Here is a 21,806-nt window from a genome sequence, read left to right on the forward strand (position 1 = left end):
AGAAGCCATTTTGGAATAAGAATCCATTTTGTATGCCATGTATGCATGGAGGGTGGGTGCACAGGACAGGATGAAGTTAATTCATTGTACAGACCCTGTTATAAGTGCACAGAAAAGCATATGTACATTTATGGTAAGGTATGCGATTCCAATGTTTAAACAGAGCTATAGTCTCACTGCAGATAATGAATACCATGTGTTAGGCGTAATCTATAAATGTGGGCTGCCCTGTAGAATAAACGCAGAGATATGGAGATGCTTGTGGTGCATACAGTTGTGAACTGTGTCTCCTTCCTTACACACATGAACATATGTAGCCTTTAGCAAACAAGACTCTGAGGGTGACCAATAAAGAACTAATTCGCCTGCCATAGCTAGTGAGGAGAATTGACAACATGGAGATTCCCACTGAGATGCCCAGCAGTGTTGACTACCACTGGACAGAGCATGTGAGATCGTGCTCTGGGGACAGAGTTGCCAGGACAATTTCACGGGTGAGTGAACAGAAATGTTGTGCGCTCCTGGTAGCTGTGTCTCCATTGCAGTTGATCTGTCCTGCTGGAATCAATCCTTGGGTAATTATTGGTCACCCTAAAGGTGTTGTTATTTAAACATGTTATAATCTGTTATATGTTCAGTGAATGATAGGTAAATGTTTAAAGTCTTGTTTGTCTGTTTGTTATGTAACAAACCTGTCCTAATTGTGTTTTTAGAGTAACTTTGATTTAGCCACTGATTTAAATTTAGAAGAGAGCCCTACACAGTGATTTGTTTATGAAATAGAATAATGCCATGAAATTCCATTAGATCTAGAAACGTACGCCAGATGGGTACAAGGATTGTATACATTTACAGAAATGAGTTTTCAATTATTAGTGTCTGAAAGAACAGAAAGGGAGAGAGACTCTGTCAGGCAGTGTTTTCAGAAATAGGAGGAAAGTTACATCCAGTCAATAGTGTTAATAACTGAGGCAGGAAAAGTCAGTGTGTGGATGTGCCTATAGATAAACGTTCTATATTATTCTTGTGCACGAGAATAGTAATCTCTAATAAGAGGGGGGACCATTAGGTCTGATTTTAGTCATAAGGGACTTTGACTAAGCTAGACAAGGGAATGTTCTAGCAAAGCTTTATGGGAATCATAAAGCAGGATATTTGATGAATGTTTAAAAAAGCTGACATCCATAGACTGACTGGTTTAAACCTCATAAAATGAGATATGAGAAGCAGAAGCAGAGGTTAATAAATATAACCTAGATGACACACTGAAAGGTCTGATTGAGAAATGTAATAAACGTGAATAAGATATAGAAATGACCCCCAGATGCCCACTTAATTATCACTGAAGAGGAATGTTGCGTTTTATATAACTAGTGTTTTGTTTGTTTTGTTTTTCTTTTCTTCTTAAAATGTATATTTCATTTGTATTGTGAAGGCATGCTGTGATAGATGTGCTTTGCTGATGACAATGGGATGCAGGATGTCACAGAAAATGGCTGCCGTGCTGTAACTGAATGTTTGCTTGTGAATGAAATGGGCCCATGTGTATGTGATAAAAGAGAGTCGAGTGAACTTGAGAAAGTAGAGTTGTGTGGAACAATTGTGTTGATCAGATGTGACGTGTATGAATGATTGTGCGTAGTGAAGGTGTACTAAGGAATTGTGTAGAAGTTGTGCAGGAATTGAAAGGGTTAATGTGAGTGAATTGCCATTTTTTCATGGGGACGCCCATAAATAAAAAATGTGCATTGCAAGATTGGAAAAAGGATTGATGTTGAATGCATTAGTAACAAAATGCTTTATTTGTTATTTGCTAGGAAAATGGATATTGTTTATGTAACTTGTGCGATCAAGAGAATGCAGAGCCATATTGTAATTCTAAAAGAAACAGTAATTATTTTTGATTGCTGCAGAAGGGATTAAAAATAGTAAAAGTGATGTAAAATTTCCCTAACAAAATGTTTTATCAGTTCAGTCCATGATTTCTTTAAACTGTTGAATGATGCATGCTTACAAATTAAGGTGTTAATGGTTTTAGACGACCAACAAGAACATAATTTTACAAATCTAAGAATATAGGTAGAATAGGGGCTGTTGTTTAGATATGACTTAACTTAATTAATCAGAAGCAGCCCAGAAATGCATATTGCCAATACAGTTGCGCAGGTCAAGTAAGCTTTAAATGAAAAGAAAAAAAAATCCAATAATCCACTCCAGATGTTCCAAGTTCTGGAGTGTAAGGGAATGTGATAATATACCCGTTATAGAAGAGAAATTATCCTCAGTTGTATAATATCATGAGAAACTATTAAAATAGACATAGATTAAGGGATTGATGGATTGATAGGTACTTTCACCCTTGGAAATGTCAGGATGTTGAAACTAATTTTGTTTACAGGCATGCAACTAGAATTACACTGACACTACTTAAAACATGCCGGACGTTTTTTTTTGTTTGCTTCTAACTGATTTGGTTAAGATACTCAGATCAATATTAAAGATTAGGATTAAGTAAAATAAACAGAAACAATTTTTTTGGTTCAAAGCTCCAACCCAACCTAACCAAAAGGGTATGTCTGGACCCCAAGGTCGGGGAAGGGAAAAAGTTGTACAAAAAGTGTCTGTACTAAAGATATTTAAACAATTGAGAGGATTTTTAGGTCTTATTGTATTGTACTCAAAAGGTGATAGACAGCAGGAATTTAAAAGTACTGTAACTTAGTTCTTGTGTTAACTCTGCTACATTACAGCAGTTAGGTAAGATTGAATCCAGATGTCACTTTGTTTCTCATGTATTCAAGAGGAGGGAGGAAATGTACCATGGGGGGATGATGCTGGCATATGAGAGAAGATCCAGCAGCACAGCATATGCAAATTGGAAGGGTCTGAGCCTGCACATCCCTAATGCAAATTCTATATGTAATTCAGCTAGCAACCACAGGGGACTAGTGAGACACAGGAAGATGAAAATTATGATTACTTTTTTTTATTTTTTATCTTTCTTTAATGATAATGATTGTTTTGAATTAATGAAATCTTTTTCGATAAGTTATGTTATTGTAAATTATAGATAGATTATACATAGTTTGTATTAGATTTTTTGTTTGCTGCTTTTCAAATGCCGACAAATTTAGTTTTAAGTAAGGTCAAAAGCACATATCAGAGAACATACCCCAGAAGAGGAACTGCTCCAGCAAACCAAGTTGGCCAAACAGGCTACAGTAATATACCTACCTGATATTGGCGACCAGAAAAAGCAGAAACATTGAACCTGATTTTGTTAAAAGTTGCAGTTACAGGTTCCTCAGAAGTATGACTCGGAAAGACTTGCACGACTTCGGGTGATGGATGGATGGTTAAGCACCACCTCTGTCTGCCACGTGCACTATTCTCAGTCTGAGCCCAAATACTTCATGGAAGCACTCATGAGTTTAGAGATACTATGGTAAAAATAGCCAAGAAGCACTAGATAGCCCCAGGCTTCAGTTGGGCTGCATAAGCCTACCCCTAATCGTTGCACAGCCCAGGAAAAGTGATCACGGTACTAGAAGAAGAAAGGAGTACCTTACAGATGTACTAGAAGAAGAAAGAAAGGAGTACCTTACAGATGTTATTCCTTCCAGAAACGAAAGATTGATTTTATATAGTTGGTTAAGTGTTGGGTATGTTCTGTGCTCAGACCTGTTGTCAAATTGACTATGGTCTTGCAGGGTAGCAAACATAATAGAAACAATATGAACAATAGGAAAAAGGAAAATAAATGACAGAAGTAATTCGTACATGTGAGGTAATAGAGAGTGACAAAGGTACACATTTTATTAAAGACATTTTTAGAATGTATCTTGGAGAATCTGAGAATAAATAGGACCCAAAGCAATGATAGAGTGTAAAGACTGAATTATACAGTCAAATTGAACTATGAAAAGTTTGTTAGAATGTTTATTTTTTAATATGATTGTTAGTCAAGAACTTTCCCAGTGTGAAACGTAGGATGAGAGCTTATGGAATACTATTTGGTAAAACTGCTAGAACAAGATGTGACTTCCTACAAGTGTTACAATATGAGCATAGTAACTTGATTCAATATGTGATGCATATATAATAGAAACTAACCAAAGTCCACCACCAGGTGTTCTCTTATGTTCTAGATCCCAATTCAATTGCAGCACCTACAAACTGCAACCAGGTGATTGGGTCATGATAAAGAAGCATCTAAGGAAAAGTCCTAGGACCCAGTTACAAGGTCCTTATCAAGTTCTCCTAACTACTCCGATGGCAGAAAAGAAAATTTGGATTCGCCTCACACTGCAAGATCATTACATAAGGGGAGTTGGAGTAATTTGAAGTTATGAATTGATATATGTTGCTAGGCTTTAAGCCAAACAAAGGCTTGTGAGGATGTACTGTATACTATGATTCGTTCTTGTTATAGTTTTGTTTCTAGTTTTATCAATATCCATAAACTAGTGTCAAGAATGGTCACTATATTAAAGCTTTAGCCAGACTATTTAATACTGTTATAGATGAAATATTTGATGTATTTGAAATAATTATGAATTGAAATTCCAGGTGAAGGTTTTGGGACAGTTTAGGCTGATCCTTGAGTATCTCACAGCTACACAGGGAAGTATGTGTAAAATAGTGAGACCTGTTTGCTGTAATTATATAGCTGATAATTTATCTGACCCATTATATGTACACTTAGAGAAAGTTAAGAAATTGAATGACCAGTTTAGGAAGATACATAATGATCCAGAGAATAATATTGATAGTAATGGATGGTTTACACGGTTGAATATGTCAAGTTGGTTCAAAGGAAGAGAAGAATAGTTTTCAGGTATTTTCATGTTAATAGCTAAAGGATTGAAATTACTAGTCATTTACCTGATTGTCAGGATAGATATATGACTAATAAGGAAAATACTTACACTTGATTACTGTTGTAGGTTTAAAGTGTCTAAAGAAATGTCAAAGACAACTATGATCCTGCTACATGGACATACCCAGAACTTTTGTGCAATTTGAATGACAAGAGAACCATTGCTTTGCAGAGACTTATGTGAACAATGTATGGAAATAATTGAAGGCTTTTACAAGAATATGGATGAAAAGAAGATACAGGACTATAGGAACTGAGGGACTCATCGTCTATGTGCTCTTGAATGGGCACTGCCCCATGCAGCTACCTCATTAGGAGGGATAACTTGTTGTGTGAAGTAGGGACCAGATACATAGGGAGTGGGCCATGGCTAGGTAAGCTAGAAAGACAATAGTATGTAAAATTGGAATCGAAAGGGGGGAATATGTAGAAGCCATTTTGGAATAAGAATCCATTTTGTATGCCATTTATGCATGGAGGGTGGGTGCACAGGACAGGATGGAGTTAATTCATTGTACAGACCCTGTTATAAGTGCACAGAAAAGCATATGAACATATATGGTAAGGTATGCGATTCCAATGTTTAAACAGAGCTATAGTCTCACTGCAGATAATGAATACCATGTGTTAGGCGTAATCTATAAATGTGGGCTGCCCTGTAGAATAAACGCAGAGATATGGAGATGCTTGTGGTGCATACAGTTGTGAACTGTGTCTCCTTCCTTACACACATGAACATATGTAACCTTTAGCAAACAAGACTCTGAGGGTGACCAATAAAGAACTAATTCGCTGGCCATAGCTAGTGAGGAGAATTGACTATATATATATATATATATATGTATATATATATATATATGTATATATGTATATATATATATATATGTATATATATACCCACATAGCTCAGAAACTATTTTCAACTGGTATCATGTTTCCACAATGCATGTTATCATGGTAAATAGTTATTTACTGGTGCAGTTACAGGGGGTTGTCTCCAAGCAACAAGATCATCATTCCCCCATTTAAGTACTTCTATATTATGGTGTGGGTCATCTTTGTTGTGGGGCATTTCTAACAAATGATGACATTGAAAAAAGTTTTGAACAGAAGAATACAGAGAGGAGTTGGGGATCAGGAATTGAGACAGAATAAAAGGGGTTGTTATATCATACACTTAGGGGTATTCAATATGGGTGCGATAACATCGTTTTTTGCGTTATTATCGCACTTTTTAACGTTTTTGCGTTAATATCACTTGTTTTAGTTTTACACCGTATTCAATTTCAAAGACTTATCGCAGTTTTGAAAAGTCTTTGATAAAAAACGGTGATAACTTTTCACCATTGAATAGGTGTCGAAAAAAAGTGCAGAATTGGGGTTTAGGGGTGATGGCTTAAAAAAAATAGCCTGCACCCCTGAGATTGACATTTAAAAAAGAACTGTGTCAAAAAAAGTTTAAAAAAAAATAGGGACACCCCAAAAAATTCATAAAAAAATTGGGGTGCAAAAAAAAATGGGAAAAAATTGTTAAACAATAGGGAAATAGGTTCAGGGCTATTCTGCAAGTACGCGGCAGATGTTTTCTAGAATAGCATTATAGCGGCAGGTGCACAAATGCAGAATTTAAAAAAAATTACTTTAGGGACATAAAAATATGCTAGTACCCATTTTCATGTACCACAAATTTGATGGGACCCCTTAAAAAAATGAAAAAAATAACCTAAGTGCTCTTCTGCATCACTTCTTCAATGTCGGGAAAAAAGCACCTGCTGCGGCTATTTAAATCCCCGACTTTCAATTAAAGGCTAAAACGGGGGTATCCATAGTGTTCCCCCATGTTTTTACAACTTTAGGGGGTCTTACAATTATTTTAAGGAAAAATTCATAACTTTACGCAAATCCAACTTCGGAGTTTCCCGTTTTCGTTAATTTTATTTTGAATACGGGGATAAGCGGGAGCGCACACCATACCTTTACGCAGAACAAAACTCCGATATGAAACGTTAACTTCGCCAGGGAAGTTAACCTTTCATATTGGAAACCCCTCACTGTATCAATAACTGATTTTCTTTCTGATGATAGCTAGGGACAGCTGCAAGTGACATCTAAGCTTTCACAGAGGATGCTAGAAACTATATTGTTTGGTTATTGAAACCTCAATCACAGCACATGGTTAGCTATAGCCTTGCTATAAGGTAAAATCATGTCAGTTTTTTCTTTTTCTGCAAAGTAATTTTGAAGATTAACACTTCTTATTGCAACTATATTACTACATTTAATACAAAAAAGGATAAAATTTTCTGCCTGAAGGTGCATTGAATTAAACGTAATTTGAAATATAGTTATAATGTAGGTTATTCTCAAAGGTACTACAGTATATTACTAATATACAACAATTTCTGTGAAATTGTCTTTTTCATACCGAGGTATGTGCTCAAGGGTAACATAAACAATACTAGGTGGTGCTTTTACGATCTATGATTAAATAAAATGGTTATCTGTCTCTACACATGCAAATACTAGCTCTTATACACATATGAGTGCAGTATACAATTGCCATATGTGTTGTAGTTAATTCAATTGTGAAAATGTTATCTCTTTCATTGCACATGAAATGGAAGCCTCTATTATGCTACTAAAACATCTAAATGATGCAAGTATTAGATTAGTCAGTGTTGGTATTTCTTACCAATTTACCCATGAAATTGTTAAAAAGAGAGGTCACTAAAGGGCAGAGCGCATGTATTAAGATTACAAAAAGACTCACATTGTCACCTAGACTGCAAAAGTACTGCATATAGCACAGTCGGTGATTTGCAGCATCAGTTAAATCCATTTCATGTGGTGCCAGCATAATTTTAGACCCTCATCATATTAATATTTAGCTTCAGTCTACCTTCCATACTATAACTTCCTTTGATTTACACCCTATTACTGGAACATGAAACATAACTCTTTTTATTAGCAATATTTGTCCTAAAATTCTGTATTTCAAGTCTTGCAGAAAGTGTCGTTGAAAGCTATGAGTGATTGCAATAATTGAGGCAACATTAACCTGCTCAATTATCTAAATTGGAACAGAAAGGCACAGGAAATGAAGTTCTGTAAATGGGGAAAATCTATTTAAATCTCTTTATCAAGCTCACCCTTCATATACAGTACTCATTAATTTTTGCACTACTCAGCAACTGGGATCTCAAAGCAAAACACCATTAACTGCTAAACCACTTCATGGATAAAGTGACAGAGATTCCCCTTCTTCACTTTCTATTTCTGCGTGAGTTGGCAAGAGTAAATATCCTGCCATTAACTATTTCATGTTTCCTTTCTTGAAACATATAAAAAATAAAATAAAGTCTTTACCATTCATGTTACAGGTTACACTAAGACAGTGTTTATCTTATCAACCTCAGTAACATATGGGTTGGATCTGTAATATCGCCAGATGTCAGCCCAGCGGTTGAAATCCCGATGTCGGAAGGCCGACAGATGAAGATCCCGACAGGGGAGGTAAGTAGGGTATCCCTACCCCTCTCCCCCTAACCCTAACCCACCCTTAGTGGTGCCTAACCCTAACCTCCCCCATTGGGCCTAATGCTAACCTCCCCCCAGGGTTGCCTAAACCTAAACCCCCTCCCCACTCCCTAATCCTAACCCTCCCGGGGGGTGCATAACCTCCCCCAGTGGTGCCTAACCCTAACCCCCCTTTTCCCTAGCCTAACCCTTATCCTAGGAGGGTGCCTAGCCCTAAGTCCCCCCGGGAGTCCCTAAACCTAACCCTCCCCCCCGTGCACGTTCATTATGCCAGGCGTCAGGATTTCGGCATGGGGCTAATGACGGGCGTCAGGATTTCCATGCCTATCTTTAGTCCCCTGCTGAGCTTTCACAGTCGGGAAGTCTTCCTGACTACATCCCATAACATATATGTGGAGTTTTTAGGGGCAAAGAGAAAGATTAGGGATGGTCTAGCATTAGGCATGCACCCGGGACATTCCTGTGCATCATCATGATGCTGTCATACCCTAACCATGATCTGGTCATACACTAACCATTATCTGGTCACACCCTAACCATGATCTGGTCACACCAACTTCCATGTATCTTGATTCAAGCCACTTCAACCACAGCACATGCCTTTAACCTATTGGTGTGTGAACACTTCATCCTACACCTCAAAGTTTGCAACCCTGCTACTGGTTTGAACTGGCAAATTTGTGCATAACAGGCATGTGATATTACTAAATAGTATTTAATGGAAGGGGTCAAAATTGAGGGGGTTTTATTAATGAATTACTACTTTCCCTGTCTACCAAACTTTTGAGCATGTGGGAGATGTAGAGGAGGGTGTGGTGATGAGTAGTTGTGCACTTACCTCTCTACATCTGCTCTCCCCTTCAGTCACTAAGGTGTTGCAGATGCTCCTGGAGTGCAGATCAGATTACTCTCTCCAGGGAAGAGAAAGAGATGAGGATCAATGGCATCACATGGACAAGAAGAAAATAATCTACCTATTCAGCATGGTTATAGTCATCCTTGCCCCTCAGACACCCAGCAATATCTACATGCACTCGCACACTGAAGTGATGATTGCCAGTAGTGTCCACCTGACCAACCTACTAGGGATGCCATCAGTCTATCTCAGCACACAAATGTATCTGATAGACTTCACCTACAAGTGGAAGACACATAGGTGTACACAGATTTTCTGTCCTAACAACCATGTGCATCAGACAGGCCAGGCACACAAGGACAACACACAAAACAGAGATTACTCACCATGCTCACCTTAATTGATGTCCACTGCACATGGAATGCAACATAAGCAGCCCTCCCTGACTGACTACTCTACCATAGCTTCCCAGGTAGTTTTATGCCACCCACCTACAGTATAACTACTAACAGAGTCACACATTGAGTCCTGGGGCCTGTTAAAGTCTGGTAGTGTCTATTTATGTCCTTAGGCTACCCCTCCAACTTACCTGTTAGATGCCTAGCTGCTGCAGCAGGGTTGGCATCTTTCTTGGCAATACCTACAGCTCTTGTCTATGGGTGCTAATATCTTGGAATGATGTCACCCGGATGCGAATCCAAAGAGGGCAGATACCGGTCACCAGGCCAATCATCATCAAAAGCACAATATTTAAACTCACAGGTGCTGGCAAAGGATTGGCAATACTATTTCTATCCACAGAGGTCAGGGTACTTTTGGCTCCAGGTTCCAGTGAGCTATTCTGCATTTCTACTAACCTGCATTGTGAAATCCTGACATTTTGTCTTGTGCAATCCTGCTGTTCTGCATTGTGTAATTCTTCTAACCTGCATAGTGCAATCCTGCTAATCTGCCTTGTGCAATCCTGCTATTCTGCACTGTGCAATCCTGCTAAAATGCATTGTACAATCTTGATATCCTGCCTTGGGTAATTCTGCTATTCTGCATTGTGCAATCCTGCTAACCTGCCTTGTGCAATCCTGCTACCCATCCTTGGGCAATCCAGCTATTCTGCATTGTGCAATCCTTCTAACCTGCCTTGTGCAATCCTGCAATCCTGAATTAACACTTAGAGTATCCTGTACTCCTGTATTGTGTAATCCTGCACCCCTGTAACTTGTAGATCTGCAGACTCACAGAGATCAATATCTGTGCATCTGTACACTGCTATTGCCATCTCCAGGCAGCCCATGATATCTGCCCTACTGCTACTGATACGCATGAAGGCTAGAATTATTCAGATATCCAGATTCACAAACATCTCAGTTGTCAGTGCAAGCCCAGGGGGCCTAGACCTAATCCTCTTAGTCTTGTAATAAACAGTACCCAAGCCCATGACCCTAGTTTACATAACAACAAAGTGAAAGATGTTTGCACTATCCTATCTACTTAAAAGTACACAGATATTCTAGCTATTATTGCTAACACAAAAGTCACAGTACAGTGAAGAACATAAGCAACGGGCTAGCACAGCTAGAAGACAAATAAGACTACAGAAACAAACTTAGATACTTAGGAAAGTTAAGGGGCATGTCCCATGCTACCAAGCCCTTGGGCACTTTACGTGGGGCCCACTCCTACCCAAGAGCACAGCCTAATTGGTGGAAGCATGTAGTAGGCCTATTGCCTTCTATACACTAAAAATTACTCTTCTTACTGGAGCCTGTGATGTAGGACCTATGCCCAGATACCAATGGTGCCACAGGCCTAGCAACAGATATGAGGATTTTGCCTAATCAAGGGCTATAGATATGTAGGGCCTAGTGCCAAGTGCATCATGGGCCTAGTGCTGGACTAACCAGAAGGCAATCTCTATGGGGCCTAGACCCCAATGCATACCTTCCAAACATCCCGATTTCAGCTAAACAGTCATACTTTTCCGGCACTGTCCTGCTGTACCACCCATGGGTGGGGGGTTAGAGAAACATTTTGTCACATGCTGCTCTGCATAGAAGTGAATGGATGATGCACACATGCATATGTCATCCACACTGTGCTGTGAGAGACTGGGAGCTGTCCAGCAGCTCCTGAGCACTGTACTAGCCTATAGCATGACAAAAAATGGGGCAAGACACGTGACCACTCCCCCAAAATGGCACACATCATGGGCTCCCTTTCAGTCCCAATCAGAGACTTACAAATTTTAGGAGGCATGCCAATGTGCCATGGGCTAGTGCTGACCTAACCAGAAGGAAACTCTATGGGGTTAGTGCCTGATGTGCCAAGGTCCTATTGCCCAGTAATCAAGGAGTTATCACCTTAATGATCTAGGGTTATAAGTAGAAAGCATTGCCCCACTGATGCCATATTGATCTACCCATCCACTGTGGGCACAGAGGGGAACCCCTGTGATGACCCTTCCCCAGAGGGAACAGAAACCATTCCTCAACTTGCCAAGAATTGGATCCTACCTTGACTCTTGGCATTGACTTGACTCTACCAGCAGTTTCATTTTCACCAGACATCATCAAACTTACTGGGCTAAACGTAGGAGATGGAGGTGTCTTCCAGGATGGATTCAGGGATAGTGGGCAGCACCTTTTTCTGATAAGTATAACTTTCCTTTGCTGGGTACAGCTCTATCCTCTGCTCTAGTGGTGAGTGCCGCCCCTCTGCTTCAGTGCTGGCAATCACTGGGCACCCATCCACACATGCTCAGAGGCTGGTGCATGTGTAGCTAAGCCCTGTTTGATTTGAGCCAACAGGATATTATAGTGGATGTAGCAATTGGTAGAACTGCCCCTGTTTCAGGGTGCTGTATCTACAGGTTCCCCCTTCCATATGTCATTCATAGTCTCCGTACACCCATAAAATGGCAGTAGTTTTGCCAATGTGTTGTTAGCCTGAATTTTCCTAGCTTTAAAAAACACTTTTCACCTACTTTTTTTTTTAAAGAATCTACTTCTGTGTTCTGGTACTGTAAATGTCTGTTCATTTTCTTGTGGGTTTCTATTACTCATGTAACACTCTAACACTGCAACCTGGTGTTGGCGGATGGGTGGGTGGTAATTGGATAAGGTCGCCATTGCAGTCTTCAAACAATGCCTCCTGAATCAGGACTTGGCTCTTATGGGGAATGTCTGGAACAATGAACACCATGGGGAGATTTGTCAACCCACTGCCCACAAATTAATTATTCTTAAGACAGGAATATACATTACTGTAGAAGTCACCTTGGCACATATACCGGTATTTAGGGAAGTGGCAGACAGTAGGATTTTTACTTTATATATGAAAATACTGTATGCTATGTACATGAAATAATAATACTTCTTGCAAAGAGTGACTAAAGAACACAGGGTAAACGAAAATTAAATCACTGAGGCATATAGATATTGTGCATTCTTTTTCAAGCACCTTCCCCTGTTACCACCCACATACACCTCATCCTGTCACTCAAAGTAGCAGGCATTCGCTATATAGCGAACAAACGATTTTCGGCCACACTGACTGGTTCGCGCATGCGTATTATAAACCGTACGCATGCGCAGAAGTGCGAACATCGCTCGGAACGAGCGTACTGACGCTTACGAGCGGCTCTGAATCAGGCCCTTAGCACACAATGGCTAAATCCACAGTACAATATGTTAACTGGTACCTAAGCGGTAAATGGATCTCTCAGCATAGATCTGTACTGAACAGAATAGTAGTTATAAGTACACAGAGCAGTGAAATAACACACAATCTTTCACACACAATATAAAGTAACTTGGCAATTTAAAAGTCCCAGTGCACATTTGTTGGAGCTCATATAAATCTTTGACGGTTCTCAGTAGAAACAAGGCAATTTTGGTTCCAATAATCCTGGTAATCACTCACAAGAATACGTACTGTAAATCCTTGGGAATATCCTAGTCACAAAATAATGTCCTATTGCAATTGCAACTATACTTGCACCAATCTAGGGGTTAAGATGGCACCTGTTGTTCCACAAGTCTCTGTCTTGGATTACTCCACACAAACAATTAAACTTAATGTGGCTTGAAGTATACAACTGAGAAGTCTAAGTCCTACAGTCCCATCTGTCCCTACACAGTCCAAGGTGTATATTTGCTACCTGTTGATTTGATAGAGCCCCCAATGATTTGGCAATTTTTACCAATAGTTTTAAAACAGCAATCGGACTGAATGCTAAGCAAGCCTGAGTTAACATTAATTCTTATCGCTGTTTTAAAACAGCTGATGATCGGCGGCTTTGAAAAGCCGACATATAGTAATTATAGCTCCAATCTTCTCTTGAGACAATATAAGTATCAACCACATTTATTTATCTGTAGCTGCCTTGACTCTGCAATGTCCAATTGGCTTCCTTCAACACTACTTCAGAACACTTACCTCTGGGGACTCAGCGGTCTGCAGCCAATGCGCTAGGTTTCTCAGTGTCCAGCGCCATCCTGTGCTGCACTGTTGCCCCTTCCCTCCCCCTGAGCATACCAATAATGCCAGTGGGTGGGTGGAGGGCAGGTTTTTCTGTAGCTGGGCGATGGTAAACACCTCAAAACATTTTCAGGCAGGGCTGCAAAAAATGAAGCAAGATAGAAAGCACACAACGCTTAGTAATGGCCTAATAAATAAATAAAAATATATATCAGAATGTTCAATTATTAAAAATAATATTTTAATTGTTTCAACATATAAAGTAACAGTCTGATATGATCAAATGTAATCAATACAACTTATACATGCATAAATGGTCACAGAATAGATACAGAATTAAAAATAGAGGCACTATTCGGGCTCAATTACAGCCTAACATTTGTAATAATCAAAGTGTCTGTCCACACATAATATGAATCTTCAAAATAAAATATATGGATATACAGTATAAAAAGTTAGTATGTAGCAGCCAGTCACAAATAAATATGTATAGTAAAAGTATCTTTGTGTCTGTGCTGGCATCCCAGCACAGGCACTGGATTGCTAGATCTCACTTTTAAACTACCGTAGCAGGCTATCATTCAGGTTGATCTCTGTCAGCGAACCATGAGCTGGTCAGAGTGCTCATACTTGCGGCTGTATACAGATGCTGCTCATCTCTCCAGGGGATGCTGTTAGCAGGTAGTGGGCCCACAATGCTCACTTCTACGAGGGATGGTTCAAGCCGATCAATGTACTTTGATCGCAGCTATGGGAGCACACCGCTCCGGAGTGTGTCGGAACGTCTCTTGTATGTCCAGGCACCTGCTCTGGCTCTAGACACATGTAAGGACCATGACTATTAATCAGGATATCAATGGTTTAAAAGCTAAATCACTGTTTAGGTCCAGACTGATGACTGCTGCTACAATGAGAAAAACAGTGGTGCTGACATCAACGTGTTTGTCTAGAGGCTTTTTAAAGCCCTTCAGGCTATGGTACTCTGGGTGATGGCCCTGCTAGCCCATGCCTTCAAATGCCACTGCACATAGGATCTCCCAATTTTCATCTCTCTGTGGCATACAGACACTCCCAGTCAGGGGCGCAGAGAGGGGGGGGTATTAATTATCCGGTTGGGCTTGTTGGAGGGACCTGTGTCCACTGTCACCCCCTCCCTCTTATCTGTCAGAAGCCATGCTGCCCAGTGCTAGGCTACAGTGGGGCTAGAGAGGCTGCTGCAGGGGTTGGGGGGAGTGATCATGCTAATTGCGCCCCTCCTGGCTCTGCCCCTGACTGGGGGGCTGCCTGTGCCCCCCAATTCAGCATGCAGCTATTTTGTTCTAAGCGGGGTGTGGCCATGTCTCCAATGATTAGGCCACCCCCCCAAAAAAAAGTACCAGGTCCAGGACTGGCTATCTGTGGACCTGTTCTCAGCTGCCAACTCTTGCCTCTCAACTCTTAATGGCTACTCACCTCTAATAACTTAATGGCTACTGCTCCTTTCTGAGATCCATCACCTCTCATGTCTATCTTCCTCTCTTTTGGGATGCTGCCACCTCTCCAACTGTCTGAGTCTCCTCACTGATGGGAATCAGTTTTATTGGTTCGCTATGCTCTTCCTTCTTCCTTCCACAGGCTTCTGGGAAAAACAATTCATTACTGCTGTGACACATTAAAGAGATGTGGGACAAATTGCAACTTAACATTCCACCATAGATTAACGTAGAAGAGCAGCTGGAACTTCTGAAGGATCTGTAGTGAATTCACCTTTTCTTACATTTTCAGCTTATAATACTAGAGGCTTACCCTCAGAGTAAGTCTAGATGAGTTCAGAATCAAACAGACTAATATAAGAGCAAAATCCATAAGCAAGTGTAATTTCAAGAACATTAGGTTCTGAGCCCAATACTCAGCTCTGTACATAGTGAGTGGTTTAAATACACTAGCAAACTTGGGGGCATGGCCTGGATCACATGGAGTAGGGTATGTGTTACCATTCTCTCCAGTCCTAACAGTCTCTCCTGTGGCCACCTTCAGAGACTCAACTACTCTGTCCAAGCCTGCCAAGATCTTCCCTGCTCTCCTGGGGTCTGTGTTGTCCTCTCCATGCCCGGCGCTGCAGTATATATTGGGCAATGTGTCTAGTGACTCCTCCAGCAGGGCCCTGCTTCATCTGACATTGCAGCTCTGCTGAGCTATGACACCTCTTCTCTGCCTCCAGTGGTGTGGGTGGACTGCCTCTGCATTCCCTACTGGGCACTGACGGCCTTTGGGACACTTTGGGGAGCCTGCTGTATAAACTTCATGCATGCTGATGGCATCCTGACCTCTGCTTTAGTGTGCCCCCAACTGCTGTACCAGGGGCTGTTGCTCATCTGACATGTGGGACTTCCCTTGTTGTTCAGTGTCTCCTGCTTGTAGGTTACTCTACAGTGATTGCTGCTCTGCTGTGACTACTCCTGCCTGAGCTCCATGGGGCTGGTGTCCTGGTGTGGCCTCCTACGGATTGTTTCCGGCTTTTTCAATGCATTTATTATGATTTACGGCCTTTTCAATTAATTGACTATGGTTTCCAGCTTTTTCCTTACATTTACTATGGTTTCCGGCTTTTTCAATTACATTTACTATGGTTTCCGGCTTTTCCATGACAGTTACTATGGTTTCCAGCTTTTTAATTACATTTACTATGGTTTCCGGCTTTTTCAATACATGTAATATGATTTTCGGCTTTATCAATACACTTTGCATTGTTTTCGGCTTTTTCAATGCATTTAATATGGTTTACGGCCTTTTCAATTAATTTACTATGGTTTCCGGCTTTTTCATTACATTTACTATGTTTCCGGCTTTTACCCTCTTCCGCCTCCCACTTCCTCTCTTCTGAGAACTGGTGCTCATCCCTGTCCAGCTCCTGTGGGTGCATTTGCTGCTGAGACTACTGCTTCTCGTGGCTGATTCTGAGGTGCCGGCCCTCCTGCAATATCCTGGGCTTACTGTGATCTTTACATGCTGTAACAGTATCTTTACTTTCCTTTCACCTGCTGTTGCTCTGTCTTGCTTCAGCACAGTAACTTGATTCATCTGTTGCCTTGGCTTCCTATTGTCCTAGTCTCCTATTCAGTGCTACCCTCTAGCCTTTTATTTGGTTGCTGATACCTACTTTTGGGATTTTCTTCTGCTGTGACTGTACCTTCTATGCTGATTCAGAAAGGAGGTCAGCAGCTTTACTGTTGGACCTACATGCTGAGCTGTTTTTCTTATGTCAAGTTCTGCCACAACCATGGGTGGGAATTGCTGAAGCTGAGAGCTCTTTTTCTAGCCTTGCGGATTGTAGTGCTCTTGTCACTGACTGGCTGATCTCCTTGGTATCTCAGAGGGTGTTTTTCTTTAGCATCGTGTGTGTTGCTGGACACTGTTCCAAGACTAATGATCTCCATGTTTGCAAGAGAGTGAATTTTCAAAAACAACTTTGTCCTTGGTATGGGGACACTTCCTGGCACCTTCTTGCAATTTCCCACTGCCTTCACATAATAAAAATAATTTCATATTTGCCAGAAGAAGATTGCATGGGAGGTAGGTCACACAGCTCATCAAAAGTACAGTGATGTATAATTGCAGTCTGCATCTAGGTATCTATGGGCCGGATTCATTATGGATCGCAATATTGCGTACGCACGCAGTTCAAATCCAATAGCAAGGTAATCCATTGTGACCGCAATGCAAACTCAGCACAACATAAGGACGCCCACTTACCATCGGTATAATCGAGTACCATCGCAGCCTCACGCACACTTGCACAAGCCCTGACCTTACTCAGAAATTGCTAACAACCACGCACGCTATGAGACCTCACACTGCGTATGGCATCACAGTGGATAATTTATGCATGCCCATGCAACGGCGTGCGAATGCACTGGCACGTCTGTGTTTCCCAACCACCCCCCCCATCACCACTGACAAACGGTGCTTCCTGTCAATCACTCTGCGAGGGGTCTGCGTAGCCTCTGCAATCGCAGTCCCGATTGCAATAGCTAGTTCGTGCACGTGCACTTGTGGTGCATACACATGCGCAGTATGCGACAATCTGACGATTACGTGTGCATTAGCAACTGCTTTCCTTGCTGAATCAGGCCCTATGTCAGTATGCGCACAGGGAATATTTTCGTTTGCATTTTTGTGATTCATGAATGCACATTAGTTTTACACTGGCATAATGAGTGCAAGAGGAACAGTTTCAAAGTGCAGTCATCGGATTACAGGCAGATGAGCATGCATTTGAAAAGTATAATATAAATGAATGTATAAAGGCTCTAAGGCGATTAATTCTGTAAGTGCCAGAGAATGTTTCATGAACTTGAACTTGTCTCAGGGTATATTGAAGAATGGCTTATTTCCGTGTACCATTGCCAGACTATTAGCTGCATTAAATTGGAAAGTTTTCTTCTCACAGTGTTATATAAGAACAATTGATCTCTGAGAGATTTTTTTTTTAACACCAGATTCGTAGCAGAATGTAACAACACTATTTATTGCCACAACCAGAACTTGTAATAATTTAAATGTCTCCTTTCCTGTTACGACTGACCTTTTGCATTTTTCTGTCTGTCCTTTGTAAATATCTACTACTTTATTTAATGCCAATGTAGAACATCCGCACAACCTCTTTATTATCGTGTGACCTCTAGAAAAAGTAGCATCCAGACCTGTGATGCATTGTAATAGATTCTAAAGCACTAGCAATTCTGTAACTATCTGTGCTGTGAATTCAATAAGGAGGACAAGGATCATTAGCTCCCAAATCACTTCTGAAAGCCTAAAGTGCATTTCAGACCTTTCTGTCCTGGATGATAACTCAAAATGCATGTTATATACTTATTGTTTGACTTGATAAAACTTTTACACCAGTTTTCACTAGTAAATGAAGCATAACCCTATGAAATGTAAAACTTTCCTGGGAACACAGGGCCTGATTCATCATGGATCACAATTGCAACCGCATACGCAGATCGGTCAATGGTGCGTACTGCGCATGCATCGCAGTGCGTGAGTTAGCATTGCAATCACTTACACAGATACAAAGCCATCGCAGAGTGAGTGACATCAAGTCAGTGTTTAGGAGTGGTGACAGGAGAGTGGTTGGAGAAATGCAGGCGTACCACACCGTTTGATCACCGTTATTTGGGCATGCATAAATTAGCCACTGCGATGCCATACGTTGCTTGTGTACTCACTGCGTGCAACGAGGTTAGCAATTTCTGAGTAAGGTTAGACCTGCTGTAATTGTGCGTGAGGGGCCGATGTTACTCGAGGGTACCGATGTATACACAGGATTGCAAGGAATTATGGATGTGCGAAATTGGTAGTGGGCGTCTCCATGCTGGCTTTGGGCATCTCAATACTAGCTTTGCGATGGCAGTCATTAGCATATTTTCACAGTAGACCTGGATGCGTAATCGCAGCTGCGCTTATAATAGTGATCCATAGTGAATCAGGCCCACAGATGGTTCTGAAAATTTTAAAGCTGCATTACCACCTACTAGATACAGTTTACTAAGCTTGTTCTTACTATTACCAGAGCCCAAGGGGCTTCTCCATGCTGCTGTTTTTCCAGGGCACTTCAAGGTAATGTGATACAGACACAGGGCCTGATTCTGAGTATTTATGCTAATGTCGCAGCTGATCTTGTAAACACTGAGATGCCCACTTGCAGTGCCTTGCGGTAGTGCAAATCCATCACGGTGTACCATCCGACGCACCATCAAAACTTACACCAGCCCTATGGCATGTGCAGTACCTCCATCTGGACATGGCACCCTGTGTGAATGACTGTGCATCTTTGGATGCAGCTGCTTACAGATACACACCTGTGACACGTCCACATATGTTAGACAGACCGCGCAACCGATTCTGTTCTGTGTCTCTCAGTGCTAATTATTGGAATGCATGCGCAGTGTGACTCGTAGACTTAAAACACTGGGTGTGTGTGTCATCTGCCATGGCCCTGAGCGGTTTGCGAGAGAAGACCCGCTACTTACCTGTCTGGCCACTGTGGTCACGCTGCATCAGGAGAGTCTCAGGTTCCCAGTGTCTTCCCGCTTGTACAGTCCTGTGCTCTCTCTCTGGCAATTCTACAGAACTCCTGCAGTATCCTCTTATGTGCCGCCATGTTTCCCTGGGTCAGGTGATCTCCACACTACCAATTTCAGGGGAGCTCTAGGTCAGCTGACTGTAGCAGCCAATCCTTGATCAGAAGCTAGTATAAAAGGACTTCCTGCAGGAGTCTTTGGTTGCCAGTGAAATGTCAATCACAGACCAGTTTGTGATCAGACTTCCTGTGCTTCTCAGAGCCTGACTACAGACCATTACTTTGTAGAAGGTGCTCCTAAGCCTGTTACCAATTGGGTTCAGTCCATGTCCAGTTCAATCGAAGTCCAGTACCAGTTGGGTTCAGTCCAAGTCAGATGCCAGTCCGGTTCAATCCAAGTCTGGTGCCAGTCCGAGTTTAGTCTAAGTCTGGTGTCAGTCTGGTTCAGTCCAAGTCCGGTGCCAGTCCGGTTCAGTCAAAGTCTGGTCCTAGCCAGGACAACTTAGAGATAAACCACAGAGTGGATCTCAATATTTTGAATATCACTTCAAATTCTGAAGACAAGCTTAGAATCCATATATCCTCTTCCGCAACTGCAGTCCAAAGTCCTGTAAACTACAAAACTAGAACCTTTGTCCAGTCAACTAGGACCTACTAGTCTATTAGCTATTACAGTGCCTACCAGTTGTGCTTTTCTCTTAAGTCTCATTTACTCCTCTCATCAGCGATTCACTCCACATGCAAAGAAACTTTCATTAAGCCAGCATACAGTAACTCCTCCAGTAACCTCTGAACCCAGCCCAAGTTCACAAAACCCCACCAGTGTGACTGCATCAATGCTGTGTGTGACTCAGAATCAGACCCACAATTTGTAATCTAGCGGTGGAGGTGATGCATAAGCAAGAGGTTGAAATGAGAGCCGCAATTTTTAGAATTTTTGCTTGTAATTGGTCCTCCTGCTAACACCCCTTCTCCATAGCATCACAAAGCCCCAATTTTCATCAGGAAAATTAAAAGAGCCAGCTGAAACCTGGGGGAAAAGGCTTTACAGAACATCCCCTTGGGCATCAACAACTATAGAGTTAGGATAGTAATGTTAGTATTAGTCAGAGTCAGCCAAGATGGCACTAGCCAGGGGTGCTGGTTGAAGGGAGGAGGCCATCTGGCTCACTAGGTATCCTGCGGCCTCATGACATCATGGAAGGTTCTACACAAATCATCCTAGCCTTGCCTTTTTACCTTAGCTTAATTGCTCTGGGCTACATCATGTAACCTACATGATATTGTGGACAAGAAGTGCCGTGCACACGATTTCATAATTTAACAATGCAACTCAATAAGTCTTCACTTTGCCATGGTGCCTGGCCCACTAGATATGCTACTGGTATTATTTATCAAGCAGATTGAAGTGCAGCCTTAAAACACAAATAAACATTAAAAACTGCATCCCCACAAACTTTAATTTTGGCATACTTAGTACTAGTACCTAGTAACAGGAAAATCATTTTTCCAAGTTGTCAGTTCATACTGTAGCTTAATGTTGCAAGACATTTTTGAACAAAAGTAAATGTATTAAAAGCTCAAACATTCTCCTGTTATTAAGTGAGTCTTTGTAGCTGCTGTAATATTCACATTAATTTACCTTCATTGACAAAAAGTGGGTTTAAATACAACACATATGGGCTCATGTAGAGTTGGATTTATGTCTATAATGTGCATTATAGACAGGGGCCACCGGGAGCATGCAACAGTTCCCACTGGGCCGTCCCCATGCTCTCCTCAGTGCCTTGAAAGATTTCCCCCCCCCCCACCAGGCCAATTCATACTTGCTGGCAGCTGCTGCTGCAAACAGAACACAGGTACGATCAGACACCATTCGAAGCTTCTGCACATGTGCCAATTAGCCGTGAGTTGCCGTTGCAACGACGTTAAAATGCCAGCAACAGCACCGCATCTCGCACCCCTCGCAGCCGGCTCTAAGCCCGAACTCGCAC

At 41.5% G+C, this 21,806-nt stretch overlaps 1 long non-coding RNA gene across 1 annotated transcript; it reads left to right on the forward strand.

Moving 5' to 3' along the window:
• The first annotated feature begins 255 nt into the window (after window positions 1–255).
• On the forward strand, window positions 256–5,576 carry LOC148534807 (uncharacterized). The gene is made up of 2 exons (XR_015876909.1): window positions 256–494; window positions 4,149–5,576. It is a non-coding gene; the product is annotated as an uncharacterized LOC148534807 (long non-coding RNA).
• Window positions 5,577–21,806: the final 16,230 nt, after the last annotated feature.

This window comes from Taudactylus pleione, unplaced genomic scaffold (genome assembly GCF_031769625.1).
Source record: "Taudactylus pleione unplaced genomic scaffold, aTauple2 ptg000064l, whole genome shotgun sequence".
Classification (NCBI taxonomy): Eukaryota; Metazoa; Chordata; class Amphibia; order Anura; family Myobatrachidae; genus Taudactylus; species Taudactylus pleione.